The sequence below is a fragment of the Balaenoptera borealis genome (genome assembly GCF_965194805.1).
Source record: "Balaenoptera borealis genome assembly, chromosome: 9".
Taxonomy (NCBI): Eukaryota; Metazoa; Chordata; class Mammalia; order Artiodactyla; family Balaenopteridae; genus Balaenoptera; species Balaenoptera borealis.
In genome coordinates this window covers 116,031,844-116,051,481 of record NC_138873.1, presented here as the reverse complement: position 1 = coordinate 116,051,481, position 19,638 = coordinate 116,031,844, and the positions used below count along the sequence as shown (strand labels likewise).

The following is a 19,638-nucleotide window of genomic DNA, read 5'->3' as shown; positions in this document are numbered from 1 at the left end:
CGCGATGAAGAGTGGCCCCCGCTCGCCGCAACTAGAGAAAGCCCTCGCACAGAAACGAAGACCCAACACAGCTAAAGATAAATGAATAAATAAATAAATTAATAAAAAAAATAAAAAAAAATAAAAAAAAGAACACGTGGTATATATACACAATGTTGTATTACCCATCCATAAAAAGGAATGAAATAATACCATTTGCAGCAACATGGATGGTCCTAGAGATTATCATACTAAGTGAAGTAAACCAGACAGAGAAAGACAAATATTATATGATATTGCTTATATATGGAATGTAAAAAAATGGTACAAAAGAACTTATTATCAAACAGAAATAGATTCACAGACATAGAAGACAAAATTATGGTTACCAAAGGGGAAGGGGGGTAGGGATAAATTAGGGGTTTGGAATTAACAAATACACATTACTATATATAAAATAGACAGTCAACAAGGGGTTACTGTATAGCACGGGGAACTATTCTCAATATCTTATAATAACCTATAATGAAAAAGAATCTGAAAAAGAATATATATATATTTAACTGAGCCACTTTGCTGCACACCTGAAACTAACACAACACTGTAAATCAACTATACTTCAATAAAAATTTTTTTAAAAGTATATAATGTAATGATTTAATACACATATGTATTGTAAAATGTTTACAATAAGGTTAGTTAACACATAATTTATCTTACACAATTACCATTTTATTGTTGTTGTTGTTATGGTGAGAACGTTAAAGCTCTACTCTCACAGCAACTTTCAAACACACAAGACAGTTTGTTACCTATAGTCACCATGCTGTATATTAGATTTCCCAAACTTATTCATCTTAAAACTGAAAGTTTGTACCCTTTGACCAACATCTCTCTATTCCCCCCACTGCCCCTCAGCCCCTGGCAACTACCAATCTACTCTCTGTTTCTATGAGACTGATGTTTTTAGATTCCACATATAAGTGAGATCATGCAGTATTTGTCTTTGTCTGACTTCTTTCACATAGCATAGTGCTCTCAAGGTCCATCCATGCTGTTGCGGAATGGCAGAATTTTTTTATTTTTTATGAATAATATTTCATTTATTTATATATGTGAATACATTTTGTACATATCTCGCATTTTATATAGGTATCTTATATTTTCTTTATCCATTCATCTGTTGAGGGACACTTACGTTGTTTCCATGTCTCAGCTATTGGGAATAATGTTGCTATGAACATGAGGGTGCAGCTATCTCTCTGAGATAGTGATTTCATTTTCTTCCAGTATACACCTAGAACTGGAATTGCTGAATCATACGGCAGTTCTATTTTTAATTTTTTTTGAGGAAACTCCATACTGTTTTCCATAGTGGCTGTACCAATTTGCATTCCCAAAAACAGTGCACCAAAGTTCCCTTTTCTCCACATCCACCCCAGGATTTGTTATATCTTGTCTTTTTGATAGCAGCCATTCTAACAGGTGTGAGGTGATATATCATGGTTTTGAGTTGCATTTCCCTAATTATGAGTGATGTTGAGAACTTTTTCATAAGCTTGTTGACCATTTCTTATGCCTTCTTTGGAAAAATGTCTATTTTTTAAAACGTCCATTTTTAAATTGTTTTTATTTTAATTTTTTTGCTATTGTTATGAGTTCCTTATATATTTTTGATATTAACCCCTTGTCAGATATGTGGTTTGCAAATATTTTCTTCTATTTTGTATATTGCCTTTTCATATTATTGATTATTTCTTTTGCTGTGCAAAAATCTGTAGTTTGATAGTCTCACTTGTTGATTTTTTCTTTTGTTGCTTCTGCTTTTGGTGCCATATTAAAAAAATCATTGCCGTGACTGATGTCAAGGAGCTTTTGCCCTATGTTTTCTTCTAGGAGTTTTGTGGTTTTTAGGTCTTACAATTAAGTACTTAATCCATTTTGAGTTAATTTTTGTGAGTAATGTTAAGATAGGGAACCAATTTCAATCCTTACATGTGTATATCCTGTTTTCCAAACACCATTTTTTTTTTTTTTTTTTGGCTGTGCCACGTGGCATGTGGAATCTTAGTTCCCCAACCAGGGATTGAACCTGCACCCCCTGCAGTGGAAGCTCAGAGTCCTAACCACTGGACCACCAGGGAATTCCCCCAAATACCATTTTTGTAGAGACTATCCTTTCCCCATTGGGTATTCTTGCTCTCTTGTCAAACATTAGGTGACCAAGTATGTGTGGATTTATTTCTGGGCTCTCTCTTCTGTCCCATTAGTCTATGTATCTGGTTTTATGTCAGTACCATACTGTTTTGATTACTACAGCTTTGTAATACAGTTTTCAATCAGGAAGTGTGAAGCCTCTGGCTTTGTTCTTTCTTAAGATTGCTTTGGCTATTTGAGAGCTTCTGCTGTTCTATACAAATTTTACGATTTTTAAATATTTCTGTGAAAAATGCCATTGGAATTTGGATAGGGATTGCATTGAATCTATAGATGGTTTTGGGTAGTATGAATATTTTAACAATATTAACTCATGATCCATGAACATGGCATATCTTTCCATTTATTTGTGTCTTCAATTTCTTTCATCAATGTGTAATAGTGTATATATATTTCATTTCCTTGGTTAAATTTATTCCTAAGTATTTTATTCTTTTTCATGCTATTGTAAATGGGATCTTTTTATTTCTTTTTCAAATAGTTCATTGTTAGTGTATAGAAACGCAACTAATTTTTGAATGTTGATTTTGTATCCTGAAACTTTATCAAATTCATTTATTAGGTCTAATAGTTTTTCCATGGAGTCTTTAGGATTTTCTATGTACAAGATCATGTCATCAGCAAACAGATAATTGTACTTTTTCCTTTTTGATTTAAATGGAAATTCTTTATTTCTTTTTCTTTCTTTTATTTCCTTTTCTTGCCTTATTACTCTGGCTAGGACTTCCAGTACTATGTTGAACTGTAGTGAGAGTGGGAACCTCTGTCTTGTTCCTAACCATAGAGGGAAAGTTTTCAAACTTTCACCATTGAGTATGATGTTAGCTGTGGGCTTGTCATATATGGCCTTTATTATGTTGAGGTATGGTGTTCCTATATCCAATTTGTTGAGCATTTTATCCTGAAGGATGTTGAATTGTTGTCAAATGCCTTTTCTGCATCTAGTGAGATGATCTTATGATTTTTATCCTTTATTTTGTTAATGTGATATATCATGTTTATTGATTTACACATATTAAACTATTCTTGCATCCCAGAGATAAATCTCACTTGATCATGGTGTATGATCATTTAAATGTACTGTTGAATTTGGTTGCTAATATTTTTGTTGAGAATTTTCACCTCTATATTCATCAGGGATATTGGCCTGTAGTTTTCTTTTCTTTTTTTTTTAACTTTTTATTTTATATTGGAGTACAGTTGATTAAAAATATTGTGATAGTTCAGGGGTACAACGAAGTGATTCAGTTATACATATACATGTTTTCTTTTCTCTTAGTATACTTAACTGGCTTTTGTATCAGCGTAATGCTGACCTTGTAAAATAAATTTGGACTGTTTCCTCCTCTTTGATTTTTGGAAGAGTTTGAGATGAATTGGCATTAATTTTTCTTTAACTTTTTGGTAGAATTCACCTGTGAAGCCATCCGGTCCTGAGTTTTTCTTTGTTGGGAGGTTTTTTATTACTGATTCAATCTCATTACTTGTTATTGTTCTGTTCAGGTTTTCTATTTCTTCATGATTCATACTTGGTAGGTTGTACGTTCCTAGGAATTTATCCATTTCTTCTAGGTTGTCCAATTTGTTGGCATATTATTTTTCATGGTAATATCTCATTATCCTTTGTTTTTCTGTGGTATCAGTTGTAATGTTTCTTCCTTCATTTATAATATTATTTATTTGAATCCTTTTTCTTTTTCTCTTGGTAAGTCTAGTTAAAGATTTATCAATTTTATTTATCTTTTAAAAAATCAACTCAGTTTGTTGATCTTTTCTATTGTTTTTCTATTCTGTTTCATTTATTTCTTCTCTGATCTTTGTTATCTCTTCCTTCTGCTAACTTTGGGCTTTGTTTTTGTTTTTCTAGTTCTTTGAGGTGTAGGTTGTGTATTTAAGATCTTTCCTTTTTCTTAATGTAGGGATTTATCACTATAACTTCCCTTAGCATTGCTTTGGCTGCATCTCGTAAGTTTCGGTATGTTATATTTCCATTTTTGATGTTTTGATTTTCCTTTTGCTTTTATCTCTGACCCATTGGTTGTTCAGGAGTATGTTGCTTAATTTCCACATACAGTTGACCTTTGAACAATGTGGGAGGTTAGGGATGCTGACCTCCCCCACACAGTTGGAAATCCAAGTATAACTTTTGACTTCCCCAAAACTTAACTACTAACAGCCTACTGTAAACTGGAAGCCTTACTGATAACATAGCTGATTAACACATATTTTGTATGTTATATGTATTATATGCTGTATTCTTAAAATAAGGTAAGAGAGAGAAAAGAAAATGCTATTAAGATAATCACAAGGAAGAGAAAAATACATTTACAGTACAGTACTGTATTTATTGATGCTGTAAGTTTACATTGTCTGTTTACAAGATGAATCATCTGTCATTCATCTTGAAGTACCTGTATCCATATTGCCTTATATGATACAGAACACTGTAGATATTATACACATTACTAACACCAGACATGAAAAATGAAAAGATGATGTGAAAAAGAAATTCATATTTATTTACAGGTATAACAATTCATGCCTTGATAAAGAAGAAGCATCAATATGACTGCTTTATGGTAGGCTAGTGTAATCAATATAATTGCTTCACAGTAGCCTAGTCTATTCATTAATGAATAAATCATTACCACATTTTTACGGCATACAGTATTACAGTCATATTCATAATACAGTATGGAAACATTGTTACATTTTTTATAAAACCATTTACATGTGATGATAGGCTGATATGTAGTTTCTCCAATTACAAGAGAGAGAGGTATACTGTATGGTAATGTAATTCTCTGAAAGTTATAAAACAGTAAGAAAACTAACACATTATTAATTATATATTAAATATCACTTTATGCCTATATAACAATAGGCTATGCACTTCAATACAAGTCTGGCACACAGTGTTCTACAGGATGAGTACTTAAGGAAGGATGATGATGATGGTGACACAAAAACATCTCATACAGTTCTTGTCATGCAGTTATTAGATTTTCACGCAAAGACACTCACACACATACGCAACAGATAAGCTTATTAACTGTAAGGCATGACGATTATTTACTATTCATTAAGTGGAAATGGATCATCATAAAGGTCGTCTTCACATTGAGTAGGCTGAAGATGAGGAAGAGGAGGGGTTGGTTTTGCTGTCTCAGGGGCGGCAGAGGTGGAAGAGTTGAAGGAGGTAAAAGGGGAGTTACACTTGTATTATGCAAATACATCGTAATTTTCTTTCTGACATTTTTGGTTTTTTATTTCTCTAAAAATATTTCTATATGGTACCAATCCTTCTTCCACCATTTGCTTTAGGTTCAGTGCCTGTATCATAGAAGTGTCCATGCTGTAAAAGAAGTCAAAAGCAGTTTCGAATAGTCAGAACACTTTTGCCAGGTTGACTAATGTCAGTTTATTATCTGGCACTGCTCCTTATAGGTCTTCTTCCTCATCATCTGGTACTAGTTCAGAAGCACTCAACTCCATCAAGTTGTCTTCTGTTAATTCATCTGGTGTTTATTAACTCTTAAATTTCTCCAAGATCCATATCTTGAAACCCTTCACTCCCCACCTTTTAAAAAAATTTTCCATATCCACAATGTCTTTCATGATTTCCTTGATTGGCTCTCTGTTATAAATCCTGTGAAGTCATTCACAACATCTAGACAAAGCAGGAATTTATTGTTCTGGGCTTGATGGCTTTCACGGCTTTTTCTATAACAATAACAGCATTTTCAATGGTGTAAACCTTCCAGACTTTCATAATATTCTCTCTATTGGGGCTCTCTTCCATAGTGTTGGCAATCCTTCCCATAGAGTACCATGTGTAATGAGCCTTAAAGGTCTTTATGGCCCCCTGATCTAGAGGCTGAATTAGAGACGCTGTGTTTGAGGGCAACTAGGCCACTTCAACATGTTTGGTGTTGAACTCACAGGGTTCTAGGTGCCCAGGGGCATTGTCCAATATCAAGAGAACTTGAAAAGGCAGTTTCTTACTTGCAAGGTACTTCTTGTCCTCAGGGACAAAGCATTGATGGACCCAATCCAGAAAAAGTGTTCTTATTGTCTAGGCCTTCTTGTTGTACAACCAGAAGACCAGCAGCTGGTGTTTATTTTCTCCTCATGACTCAAGGAATAGCACCTTTACAGATAAGGGCAGTCCTAATCATAAACCCAAATACATTTGCACAAAACGGTAGAGTTAGTCTCTCCCTTCCTGCCTTAAATTCTGGTGTTTGCTTCTCTTCCTTACTAGTAAATGTCCTCTGTGGCATTATTTTTCCAGAATAAGGCTCTTTCCTCTGCATTAAAAACATGTTCAGGCAGATATCCTAATGACCTTCTTTATCTCTTGTTGCAGGTTTTGACTGAATGTCTATTTTGTCTGATACAAGTACAGCTACCCCTGCTCTCTTTAGGTTTTAATTTGCATGGAATATATTTTTCCATTTATTCACTTTGAGCCTGTGTGTGTTTTTGAAGCTGAAGTGAGTCTGTTGCAGGCAGCATATAGCTGGGTCTTTAAAAAAAAAATCCATTCATTCACTCTATGCCATTTGATAGGAGAATTTTATCTATTTACATTTAAAGCAATTATTGCTAGGTAAGGACTTACTATTGCCATCTTGTCAATTTTTTTTTTTTTTGGCTGTTTTGTAGTTTGGTTGCTCCTTTCTTCCACTCTTGCTGTCTTCCTTCATGAAATGATGATTTTCAGTAGTGGTATGCTATGATTCATTTCTCTTTATCTTATATGTATTTACTGTAGGTTTTCATTTTGTGTTTACTTTGTGGCTTACTTGAAACCTCTTACACATATAACAGTCTTTTTTAAACTGATAACAATTTAACTTCCATCACACACACAAACTCTTCTCTTTCATTTTTCTCCTCCTATTTTATGTTTTTGATGTCAAACTTCACATCTTTTTATATTATGTATCCATTAACAAGTTATTGTAGCTATATCTACTCTTAATACTTCTGTGCTTCAACCTATATTCAGATTACTGTAATAATATTATATGGTGGTTAACACATCCCGTCCCAGCAGTTGAACCTCACCCAGAGATGTTCAAAGAAAAACATGCTGGGTCCCGGCCCCCATCATGGCCCCAAGTGGAGAAATGCGCACCAGGAGTATTGGGACCAGGTCATGCACCGGGGGCTCCGGCAATGAGTCCCCGCCACCCAGCGATCCTGATGCATTCAGCCAGTATTTCTTTAAATAAGAGTTCTACCCCTTTCTTCCTCTCTTCTTCTCAGACCCTAATAATATGTAGATTGTTTTTCTTAATGGTGTCCCATAAGACCTGTAGGTATTCTTCATTACTTTTTTTTTTTCTTCTCTGTATGGACAATTTCAAATGATCTATCTTTGAACTTAGTGATTTCCTTCTTCAGCTTGACCTAGTCTGCTGTTGAGGCTTTCTATTGAATACTTCAGTTCAGTCATTGCATTCTTCAGCTCCAGAATTTCTGTTTGGTTCTTTTTTATGTTTTCTATCTTTCTTTTCTGAACTTCCCATTTTGTGCTTATATTGTTTTCCCGATATCATTAAATTGTTTATCTAGGTTCTCTTGCAGCTCTCTAAGCATCTTTAGAACAATCACTTTGTTGGGAATTCTTTGTTGGGAGATTCCTGTATCTCCATTTCTCTGGGGCCAGTTACTGGAGGTTTACTATTGATATATTCCTTTGGTGGAGTCATGTTTCCCTGATATGTCATGATCCTTGTAGTCCTGCATAGGTGTCTACACATTTGAAGAAGCAGTCAGCTCTTTCAGACTTTCGGGACTGACTTTGGTAAGAAAGGACTTTTACCTGTGGTTGGGGCCATTCTGGAGCATTCCGTAACTACAGGTCTAGTGATGTAGGGCACCAAGTGCTGGGGTGTGTGGTGGCACCAGGTGTGGGGGGAGCACGCTGGCTCTTTGGCTCAGGGTTTAGAGGTCCACATCATCGACAACTTCATAGTCCTTAGTGAGCACTGCAGGGTACCTACAGATCCTGCCAAGGATGTTGGGGGTCCTCAGCAATGTCTTGAGTGCCAGTGGCTAGGCACCAGGGCAAGCAGCAGTACTGGCCGGAGCTGGTGGTGTGCACACGCTTGGCTATAAGGGCCAGCTGCAGGTAGGTAGGGGCTGATTGCAAACAGACATTTAGTGATGGGTCCAGGGCCAGCAGCAAAGGCCAGGGCTAACCGTAAGTACCCTGGCAGCTGTGGGGACCCTGGCTGCTGGTGTTTCCTACTATGGCTTCACAATCCTCCCCAGCTATGCACGGGGCAATGGTGGCCCGTGGTGTGCAAATGCACAGCTGAAGGGGCTAGCCCTGAGGGCATACACAGCAGTGGGTGTCAGCTGTGGGGTCTAGGCTGGCATCTTGCACTTGCACAACTGCAGAGGCCTGGGCTGCCAGTGTGATTCCCAGGCTCTGCTGGGGGCAGGGAAGAGGAGAGAGCTGGGTGGGACTTAGGTGGCTGGAGTCACACAACACAAATACCTGTGGGGTAAAAGCTGGTGAAATCTGCAGGGGGTCTGTGGCAGCTCTGCTGGCCCTTGGTTTCTTCAGTGGCGAAAGCTACTGAGGTCACTTGCAGAGCAGATCACGGGAAACCTCAGTCTTTCTCTTGCTCTGTGGCTAATGCTTTTCCTCCTTGTTTCTAGCCATCTATGCATCTCAGCTTTGCCAGTCTTTGCGTGGGGTGAAACTGAAGTGGGACCTTTGTGCAGTGCCCCCAGAAGGCTGGGGAAAAGCTGGCCATTCAACCTGCTTTTCCTTTCCCTGCAAGGAAAACTCTTCCTGGTTGGGGAGTTTCCTCTTGGTGCTGAGCAATGCCGGCTTGGGGGATGGGATGATGCAGGCAAAATGAAGCTATTCTTCCTTCCCCTTTTGTGCTTTTATTCTCCATTTTTTTTCTTCACTGTGTTACTAAAACATCTTAAGTGGATTTCAGAACTCTCCTGGAGCTGTTTTTATTCAGGGATAGCTGTCTAATTGTTGGTCTCAGCGGGGGATCAGACTCTGGGATCTCCATCCTGGTTGTTTGCTCCCCTCAGGAAGGACAGAGTCCCCTCCTGTGGAATCCAACACCTGGTAGACTTCATAGTGTTTTCAATGCCTGCAGACTTTGGTGAGTATCCTGGAAAATCAGTTGTTCCAAGGGGCACTCTCTAGGTCCTCAAGGCCAAAAATGTATCTTCCTTAAGCCCAGAACCACAGCTCCAACTGCTTCACCAACAGTAAATAATTATCTCCATTCTGGCCTAGCGGGAGGTCTGTAGGACTGTTTGTCTTCCAGAGAAATCTTTATCAGTTTTTCTGCCTTTTTCCCAGTAAGCCAATATCAAGGACATTTATGTCTTGGTTTAAAATGAATAGCAAGACACAGGGCTATTATTTTAAATTCTGGGCACCATTCCAGAAATGTATGGAATGGGAATGATTCTCTCTCTTGAGGAGGGATTTCTAAGCATTGCAGGTGTCATTTGGATGTCAGCTACGTAGCCCAGTACATAGGTCTATGTTGAAATGGTAAGAAATTATATACCAACTCCTTTCAGAGTTTGCCTAGTAAGGATTCCACTTTCATATCTTACCATTTTGGGTAGCAATTCTTTAAAAAGAAATTGGTTCTAAGATGCTCTGTAATAAGAACTGATGTCAGCCATGCTAACTTGGTCAGAATAGCCCATCTTTTAGTACCAGACGTGTCTGAGCTGTGCACGATTGTTACATGATTCAGTCATCCTGATAATCCTTTATTCATTTTTCCTGCTCTGCCTCTCTTAATGGTCACTGATGAGAACGTAATAAACATAGAGCTCCTAGCAATGAATGTGTCCCAGGGACCTCAGCTCCAAGGCTCCTGCCCGAGCTTACCATCTAAAAATGCCTGTGACTCAGACTGGTCACCCACCAAGTTTGCTTTTCAGCTGCTTGTTTCTATCGTGTGATCGAGACATGGGATGTGCCTGGATCCCAAGGGCCTTCCTCTGTTCTAGACATTCCAATCTAATCACTCTGAAAAATATGCAATGGAGTAAATGCCACTTTAACTATAAATTTGCTCCAACTGGATTAGAATCAAAATAAGCATGCTTAAGACAAAAATTCGATCTGAAAGTTAAAATTAGTGATTGAGCTTCTGAGACAGGAGTCCATTTGTATTTCACGATTAAGTTATTTTCTTTTCTCCTTCTTATTTTAATATTCTCATTTCCGCTATAAACCTACACCATCATCCAGTCCCATACATTGTTTCTCAAGTAGTTCTCCTTTTTACTTGCCTTTTATTTATCTTTCTGGTCTCACTTTGGGTTTACTGCCTCTCTCCCCTTCAGGGCACCCTGCGTTCTGGATGCAGATCTAAGCATTGCAGAGAAGCGCTAACAGCAGAGGTTAGTAAGCAATGATGAACAGTGGCTTTAGAGTTAGACTGGGTTTCAAATTCTGGCTCTAACACTTGGTAGTTGTATAATTTGCACATGGTGTTTACCTTTCTCAGTTTCAATTTCCCTGGTCATAAAATAGGAAGAAACCATATTTATTTCTACAGGGCGGTTTTCAGGATAAATGAACTTATGTAGGTAATGCCCTTGGCAAAGGTCCTGGCAAATGCAGGAACACCCCCCTGACAGATGCTACTTCCTGATACGAGTAGGAGGGTGCTCACCAGATCCATGTGTGAATCTGGAACCAGGAAGAGTTCAAATCTCAGATCTGGCTCTGGAGGGTTGCAAGACCCTGGGCAAGTTGTTCAATTTCGCTGTACTCAGTTGGCTCTTTTGCAAAATAGGGATAAAAACATCTGTCTCATAGGTATCGTTTCCATGTGGATTAATACTAGCTTTTTCTAAAAGAAGACTGTCAGGATACATTTGCCTATACAAAGCTACCACTGTACATCTTTCTCTGAAATATCCTGGTAATGAGAAAGAAATATGACCATCATTTGTAAAGGTTCCCAGGGGCAGTTACTCTTGTTCCATCCTCATGGCCATAAGCAACACCTTTTATTCAAATCATATAGTAACATGGGACTTGCCTGGTGGTGCAGTGGTTAAGAATCCACCTCCCAATGCAGGGGGCCTGGGTTCAATCCCTGGTCAGGGAACTAGATCCCACATGCATGCTGCAACTAAGAATTCGCATACCACAACTAAGAAGACTGTGAGCCTCAACTAAGGAGCCCACTGGCCGCAACTAAGGTGCCTGCCAGCCGCAACTAAGACCCAGCGCAACCAAAATAAATAAATAAAATTAAAACAAACAAACAAATCATATAGTAACAGACTTTTTACTTTAGGTGAGGTCCTCTGCAATTGGAATGGGTAGTGTTATGAACAAGTTTTCTCTGCTTTGCATTCCTTCTACAGATTCAGATTACGGGAGGAGGGAGACCTGTGCAGCTGACCTGAGATTGAAGCTGATCAGACTCCAGAAACCACAGGGGCCTATGGTGGATCATGGTGAAGAATCAAAAACCTCAGATGTTCTAAAAATGAGATTCCTTTTTCTAGTCAGAGATAATGGAACCAGTTCCATTATAAAAGGATACACAGAAGAGAATGAGTGAGCTGTTTATTTTACTACTAGCAAAGGGCCTTATGGTCAGATGTATTCTTGTCCCCAGTTGCTTGCTACTGCCCTCTGTGTGGGGACTGTGCTTTCCACCCCCCTGGACATCAGGTTTCATGTGACCAGGTTTGACCAGGGAAATGTGAGCAGTATGCCACTTCCAAACAGAAGCTTTATGAGCCACTGGTAATTCTTTGCTCCTGGTAATTCCTTCTAAGAATCCTCTCAAATGATTCCCTTATGGGGGCCAGAAGTACAGGGATGGTCACTGGACTTGACTGACCTCTTCTTGGCAGTGCTGCAAGATAAGCACAGTTTGTCTAGCTTTTCACTTTGGGAGGTAGCGACACGCTGTCCTCAAGCTTGGTTTCCAGTCAACACAAACATGCACACACATACACACACACACAGACATGTCTCTCATATATATTTATTTTTTCTAGATGGTTGAATAAATTCCCCTATCTTTTATCTTCTGGGAGATAATTGAACTTCTTACTGCAGTTGGAAAATGTGGTGCCAATGATACTGTAGTAAATGAAAGAACTTCATCAACTTCTAATTAGAAATCGAATCTCTGTGTGGAGAGCATAATAATATAGCCCGCTTCTCATCATCTACGACAGAACTTGGTTCAAGGATGACTTTATTGAAAGTATATGATTAAAAGGGCTCATTACATTTATTCAAAAAAAAAATACCTCCCTAACTTCTGGACCAGCACTGTCCAATAGAACTTTCCATAATGACAGAAGAATTCTCTATCTGGGAGGTCCAATATGGCACCCACTAGCCACATGTGGCTATTGAGCACTTGAGATATGTTAGCATGACTGAGGAGCTGAATTTTGAATTTAATTAATTGAATTTATGTTTAAATTTAAAGGACCACATATGGCTGGCACCTAATAAATTAGACAATGCCCCTTAGACGCAACAATGGAAGAGTATCTTTTCCTAATAATTGAAGCACTCTTTCATGTTACTATATCTGGCACTAAGAAACTTATACGTATGCATATATATCCATGTGTGTGTTTATGTGTGTGTATGTATAAATATATATATATATATATATATATATATATTTATAGTTATCTCTCTATCTATACAAGTACCAGGCAACCTCGCCCTTTTATGTTCAGGAAGCCATATCACGTGGATCCAAGAAAGTATTGCCTGTTCTGTTTTAGACTCATATGGGTCCTCTCAATAGAGATATAATCTAGCTTTATGGAGAAAATGTTATAATAAAGCATTTCCCCAAGAGAGTCCCAATATGCAAATGGCTAATACCATATCCTAGAATCATAAGTCAAGGACATTCTTATTTAGTCCATTCATTGATCTAGAAAGAACCGCTCCCGAACTACCCTGACAACTTCCAATATTATACTCTCAAATCTCTACACTTTAGCTTTTTATCTTTATACTGGAAATTAGGCTCCCAAGTTCTTCTAACAACCAGATTTTAGTTGCCCCAGTCATTGAACTGAAACCGAACTGTATTTTCATCTCAACTGATAATTTTTAATAAATAATAAGTTTTTGTCCCCCTGTTTTCAAAGGAGTCATCTCACTGCAAAGATGTAATATTCAGGGAACTACTGTAATTGTTAAGGCCATGGGATTTGGAAAGTAATAATACCTGATTATGAGGATATAATTATTTGGGAGGCTGGAGGCTGATGTATTATTAGGGACACCTGGACACTGATTCTTTTTTTTTTTTTTTTTACTTCCTATGGCTAGAGCCTTCCAGTTGGACTTTCTCAGGGAGTAGAGGCCAGGGAATTCCTTGCCAAGACAGGCCACATTGGTCACTGCCTCAGAGAGGTTCTTTATCCCTGGCTAATTAACTAAGACGTTTAATCTATTCTTAATGAGGGTGTGGTGTGATCTCTTCTCCTTAATTATAGAGCACCAGAAAGGCCTGGCTCTACTTCCTAGTGACAGTGTGAGAATTAATTCATCTGTAGGACTTAGCCTAGCAACTATTATTATGGCCCCAATCAATGATTATTGATGTCGTTTTGTTCTTATTGAGTTCTAAAACTGAAATGCAATTTTACTCAAAGAACAAAAAAACTTCTAAGAAGCATAAGATCTTTTGGAATAAAGTAAAGGACTATTCAGTAGAAAGACATAAAGCTACACCAAGTATCTGGACACCAAAAGTACCCCCAAATGCAAGGTTTTATAGTTTTCTATTAAAAAACAAAGTACGATGGGATGAATAAATTGAAGATCAGCCTCCCTTCTACAGACAAGCTAGGCATGACCAGCCCTGACCTTTATTCATCTGAGAAAAGGAAGTTAATGAGAGGATATTAAGAAGGAAAGCTGGGGCACCCTGAGGTTTCCACAGGCTGTATGTGGTTGCTTCTGTGACAGACCCTGGAATTTCTCCCAGATTTTGTCTCCAGTTTCCCTCAGCCCAATATGGGTGTATTCCTAAAGCTCTAAGGCACCTGCCTATGAACAGTGGGCCCCATAGGAAGCTCCCAGTGTGGTTTCAGGGATCCTCTTTGCAGACAGAGGCAGACGAGAGAGCTGGTCCTCAAGTCTTCCCATGATAGAGAAGAAATGCCACCAGCGGGGGTAGCCTCAAATCCACAGGGTGACACATTGGATTAGATTTTCTGAACTTGGAAACTAAGTTGGACAGTTTTGAAAATATATCATCTCTTTCAAACACTATCCTGAAAGAGATCATGCACTTTCCAGAATGGTTGACCTGCATCAGGACCCGACTTAAGCAATGAAGAATTCAAACTGAATTCAAAGAGAATATTAAAATATGGGACCAGATATTTTACAATGTTTAATGTAAACCATCCACCAATCTTATATGGCTTATATCTAATGTAAAAGAGAACAAGTCACGATTATTTATTTCTCAAAATTTAAATACAGCAGGGATCAGAAAGAGTGAAATATCAGGAGTATATGCCATATTGTTGTGTCTTTATCCTCCAGGGGAAAATGTAAGACTCTGCAGCTAAAGCATCAGTGTGATTGCTTAATGATGGTGAACATTTAAGAATCTGCTCTGAGGGAAATAAAGTGGAAATTTAAATAGTATTTCAACTTGCCATTAGTGTGGGTTTCCACTGTCTGTTTCCAAATGAGGACACAAGTGCAAGATAATAGGGGAGCTGCTCGGACTATATTATGTTCAGACAAATCCTCTCCCTTTTACTGACTCTGTAGATAACACGCTGCTTTAATTGCAGAGATGGCTTTGTTTTTAAGCTGTTAGTCTTTAAAGAAAATTTAAAGTTTCCCTATTTGACACATATTCTTATAGTCCTTGGATGCAAAATGTCTCCATGTGCATATAGACACAGAAATACATTTTATATTTACCAAATAGGACAGCAATTTATTCCAAGTTGCAGAGTCACCTCCGCTAAGAAAATATTCACTCTCCTCATTGTTAAGAATATGTACTCCTTCCTCCTTGCCAGATTATATACTGTCCATTCCATTTATTTCTGAACCGCAGCAAAGGGTCTACTATCCTGTCAGATGAGTCTAATTAAATTTTAGGGCATATTCAAATACTAGAAATAAACAAAAATAAGACAAGAGCTCATGCATAATAACAATAGTAATCATCAGAGCAGTCATTTAAATACACACTTTTAATCAAGCAACCTAAACATCACGAATGCAAAAGTAGAATAGAATTTAAATTTAAATCAACATTCTACCCCATAAAAAAGCAGCTGGGCGGGAGCGAAATTGACAAAGATACTTTTACTTTACCCGTGTAAATATCAGACTGTTTTTTTCTCCCTAGGCTTGCTTTTCTTTCTTTGGCACGACAGTTCTGATTCTTCAGCCTCCCCATGAAGAAGAGAAAAATTCCCTTGAAGCTGAACTAAATTCATCAGCAAATGAAATTACATTCATCTGATAAAATGCTAAATGGAAAAAGGCAGGTTTATTTTAAGCCGTCAACAGGCTGTTTTAGTTAATCATGCACAGTGCAAAAGACAGGAGTTTGGTTGCTAAGAAAATGGTTGGCATGTTTCCACAAGATACATGTGATGTGAAATGCATCTGCTCGTTTTAACAGGGAAATAGAAAAAAAAAAATAAACAGTTCAGGGTATCTTTAGTGAGTCACTGTGGAACACAGAGCCAAAATAACTTATGTGTTGTCAGTTTATTTTATACCACCTTATTGTTATGATGTTAGCCTTTTCTTATATTCAAAATTTTTCATCATAATAGTGGTATTTTGTTAGAAAATTGATATATATTCGTTGTAGATAAATTGGAAAAATAAGAAAATTAAAATCTGCCATGACACACACACAGACACAAATATCAATATCTACAATCCCTGGTGTGTGCATAGTCGGGGCTCAGTATTTATGTGCTGAATGAATTCATATATATTTATAAATATGGGATCATACTGTATATACTTTTATGACCTTTTTCTTCATTAAGATATTCAGCATAATCAATTTTCTATATTATTAAATATTCATCTTTAGCATTTTTAAAAATAGTTTCATCATTATGAGACATGTAAGTCGTTCTCCTGCGAGACTTTTATAATAGCCAGGAACTAAACACAAGCATCTCTCCCACTGAGGCTGATCCTATGATGCTGATGAAATCTGAATATGTTCAAGAGTTTCTGCTTGGATGTTACACTTATACCTCTGGTTATTGAGACAAGTCATTGGCGTCTCAGCTGTTCTGATCATGTGTGATGTCACCATTTCCGACATCAGATACAGACCTTCGCTACTTAGACAGATGCCGTCAGCATCCAGGCATACTAACGTGAGAGAGACTAGCCAAAGATGGAAAGCTGCTCAGCACCCCCCTACATGCCACAGTGGTCCTCAGAGTGAGGTAACCATGGACACCCACGTCCACAGCATCTTCAAGGTGGCTGTTGTGGACGAAGAGGACAGGTCAAAAGAATGGTATTAGATCACAACGTAGAAGAATATATAGGTTAAGAAAGCTATGGATTATGTGATCCAGAAGGCTGAGAAGTTCAAAGCAGAAAAATGAGAAGCAGAGAAACATGGCTGGTAGTGAAACCAAGCAGGACCCTGTGGGGCTCCTGGGCACAAAAGCCTTTCTGTGTTCCCCATTTACTGATTACAGGAAATAGGCTTCATTCAGCCTTCATGACCTTCCCTGAGTTCCAACAGGCAGGTTCAAACAGTTGCTAATTAGGGAAGGGAGGGGATGGTGAGACAAGGGAGGGACAGTTAAGAAACAATAGTGCAGCCTTGGGACAGGGTCCTGGTTCCCCCTCAAGGGATATACGTAACAATATCTTTGAGCTGTTTTGCAGACACTGAAACCCCCATCAGGTGGGAGAAATTAACTGTATGCTGACCACCAGCACGTAGACACCAGACCGGTTGGAACCAGAAGGTTGATGATGCTGAATCCCCCTTACCTCACCATCAACCAATCAGAAGAATGTCCACAAGCTGATGACGCCCGCTTTGAACCATTGCTATAAAACTCCTCACTAGCCCCTCCAGGTCGGGACACACAATTTTGAGGGCATTAGCCTGCTGTGGTTCCCTTTGCCTGGCAAAGCAATAAAGCTATTCTTTTCTACTTCACCCAAAACTCGGTCTCCAAGATTTAATTCAGTCTCAGGGTACAGAGGCTGGATTTCACATCAGTATCTCCTAAGAACTCACTTGAATCCACAGTCTTCACTAAGGACAAAATGGAAAACAGGGAAATTCAAAGCAAAAACAAGGATGGAAGGCAAATAGAAGATTCTTGAAGATTCAGTGAAGTCCTCAAGGCTGAACAAGAACTAGCCTGCTGAGAAGGAAGAATTTGAGTATCAGCAGGATTATTGAAGAATTCCAATATTCTGCAAGTTCACAATCACAAGCTCTCCTAGGGGCAGAGGCCCCCTGTCAGAATATGCCTCATCTGAACCCACTGTCAAAGCAGGTGACCATGCCGACCAGAAGGAAAGCTGTGTTCCCAGATCTGTCACAGAGTTTAAATACGAGCCAAGTCAGTTCAGTGGCGGTGGAAAACATTGTATTTAAACTGTGAATTAAGCTGCAGAGATAAATAGATCCAAATATGTAAAACAGCTCAAACAAAATAGACGTCAATTCTTGCTCACTTAACGGACCAAGGCAGATGTCCCTGGGTGGTGGATGGGCCGTCTCCACACAATGACTTAGGGACCCAGGCTCGTTTTATCTCCTCCAGGCCTTCATCCCCATCATCTGCTTCCAGGTAATGAAGAACAGTGAGAGCACAGAGGGCCACATCTGCTTCATTAACGCCTCGTCTCAAAAATGGCATTCAGCAGAAACTAACACACCATTGTAAAGCAATTATACTCCAATAAAGATGTTAAAAAAAAAATGGCATTCATCACCAAGACGCAGTCATGTGATCTACCTGCAGGGAGGCCGACATGGTACCTGTAGGCCAAATGCATGTCCCCAAAGAAGAGAAGATGGATTGGTGGGGAGGAGAGGGAAGAGCTCACACAGTTTGCAGCTGTTTAAATTTGCTCGTACTTTGTATACTTGAGTGATTCTTACTGCACTCGAGCAGTGTTGTGAGTCGAAAATAAAACGTATGTCTTGATGAATAAAGAGCCACTTTAAATTGGTGCCATAAAAACAAGTAGAAGTTCTGCGCCACATGGCATACAAACTTCTAAACCTTTTTATTAAAGATCATCAATTGACCTTGAGAAATTTTTCGATTTATATTCTCAACTCCACGCAATTGTCTACATCATTGCCAACACTATGTACAGTATTAACATTTTAAAGCTTTTATTATATATATATACAATTAGATTGTAATATTATATATAATATATATATATTTTTCCTCTCACACACAAGATAAAGTATTCAAACAATATAGAAAAGTTGAGTGAGAGATGTTAAAAAAAAATCACCAGAGGGAATCACCACTAATTTGGTGACCATCTTTTCATACTACACTCGATACAGATACATACCACAAAAAGATTACATTACACTTGCTTTTCTAAAAATTGTGGACATTCTTCTTGTTCTATTTTCCTTTTTTTTTTTTTTGGTTTCTTTATTCCCTTCCTTCCTCCTTTCCTCCCTCTCACCACCCTCCCTCCCTCCCTCCCGTTTCTCATGCTTTGCCTTTAATGGCTGTAACTGAGTCACTTTACTAAGTAGGTCCTGGATCAAGGAGGTACGATTACATGGCAACTGAGAGGATGGACCCTACAACCACACTGCCTGGATCTGAATTCCATCTGGTCCATGTACTTGCATTCATGACCTCTCTGTCTTCTCATCTATGAAGTGGATAATAATAGTACCTACCTCATTAGGCACTGTTAATCTATGTGAGGATTGAATGAGTTAATATGTGTTATGTGTCTTGAACAGCACCTGGTGCATAGTAAGTGCTCTATGTGTTTGCTATTATTATTAATAATCTATCACACATGTTACTAATATTTTCTCCTGTGTATGGTTTGTCTTTTGGCCTTACTTATAGTACCATTTTTCCATAAAGATTAAAATGTTTTTATGCAGTAAAATATAGCTTTCCCTTATAGCGTTCCTATTTCCAAATGTGTCTTATAAAGGTCTATCTCTTTATTTCCTTTTATGTCAACTATGTCACATATATGTTTTTCTAATTTATGCTTTCTTTCAATTGAGAGTGGAGTTTTTGGTGACTGTTTTGGTGAAGCCAAAGCTACCATTCTATTTCCTTAAGGTTTCTACATTGGTGTTTGCTTAGAGGAGCCATTGCCACCCACTTATAGGTTAACTAATTTATGGAAAATTGATGTAGGCAGAGACATAACTTTTTTTTTTCTAG

At 38.2% G+C, this 19,638-nt stretch overlaps 1 protein-coding gene across 3 annotated transcripts in view; it reads right to left on the bottom strand.

The window, feature by feature from the left end:
* The window catches only part of LOC309634702 (uncharacterized protein), a 172,359-nt gene that overhangs the window by 67,508 nt on the left and 85,213 nt on the right, over positions 1–19,638 (bottom strand). Inside the window, exon 1 of one of the 3 annotated variants that reach the window (XM_082405122.1) lies at positions 152–17,919. The exons of the other annotated variants lie outside the window; for them this stretch is intronic. The gene's annotated coding sequence lies outside the window, so the exon portion shown is untranslated. Of the gene's footprint in view, positions 1–151; positions 17,920–19,638 lie in introns of those variants that run through there. 3 annotated transcript variants of the gene reach the window in all.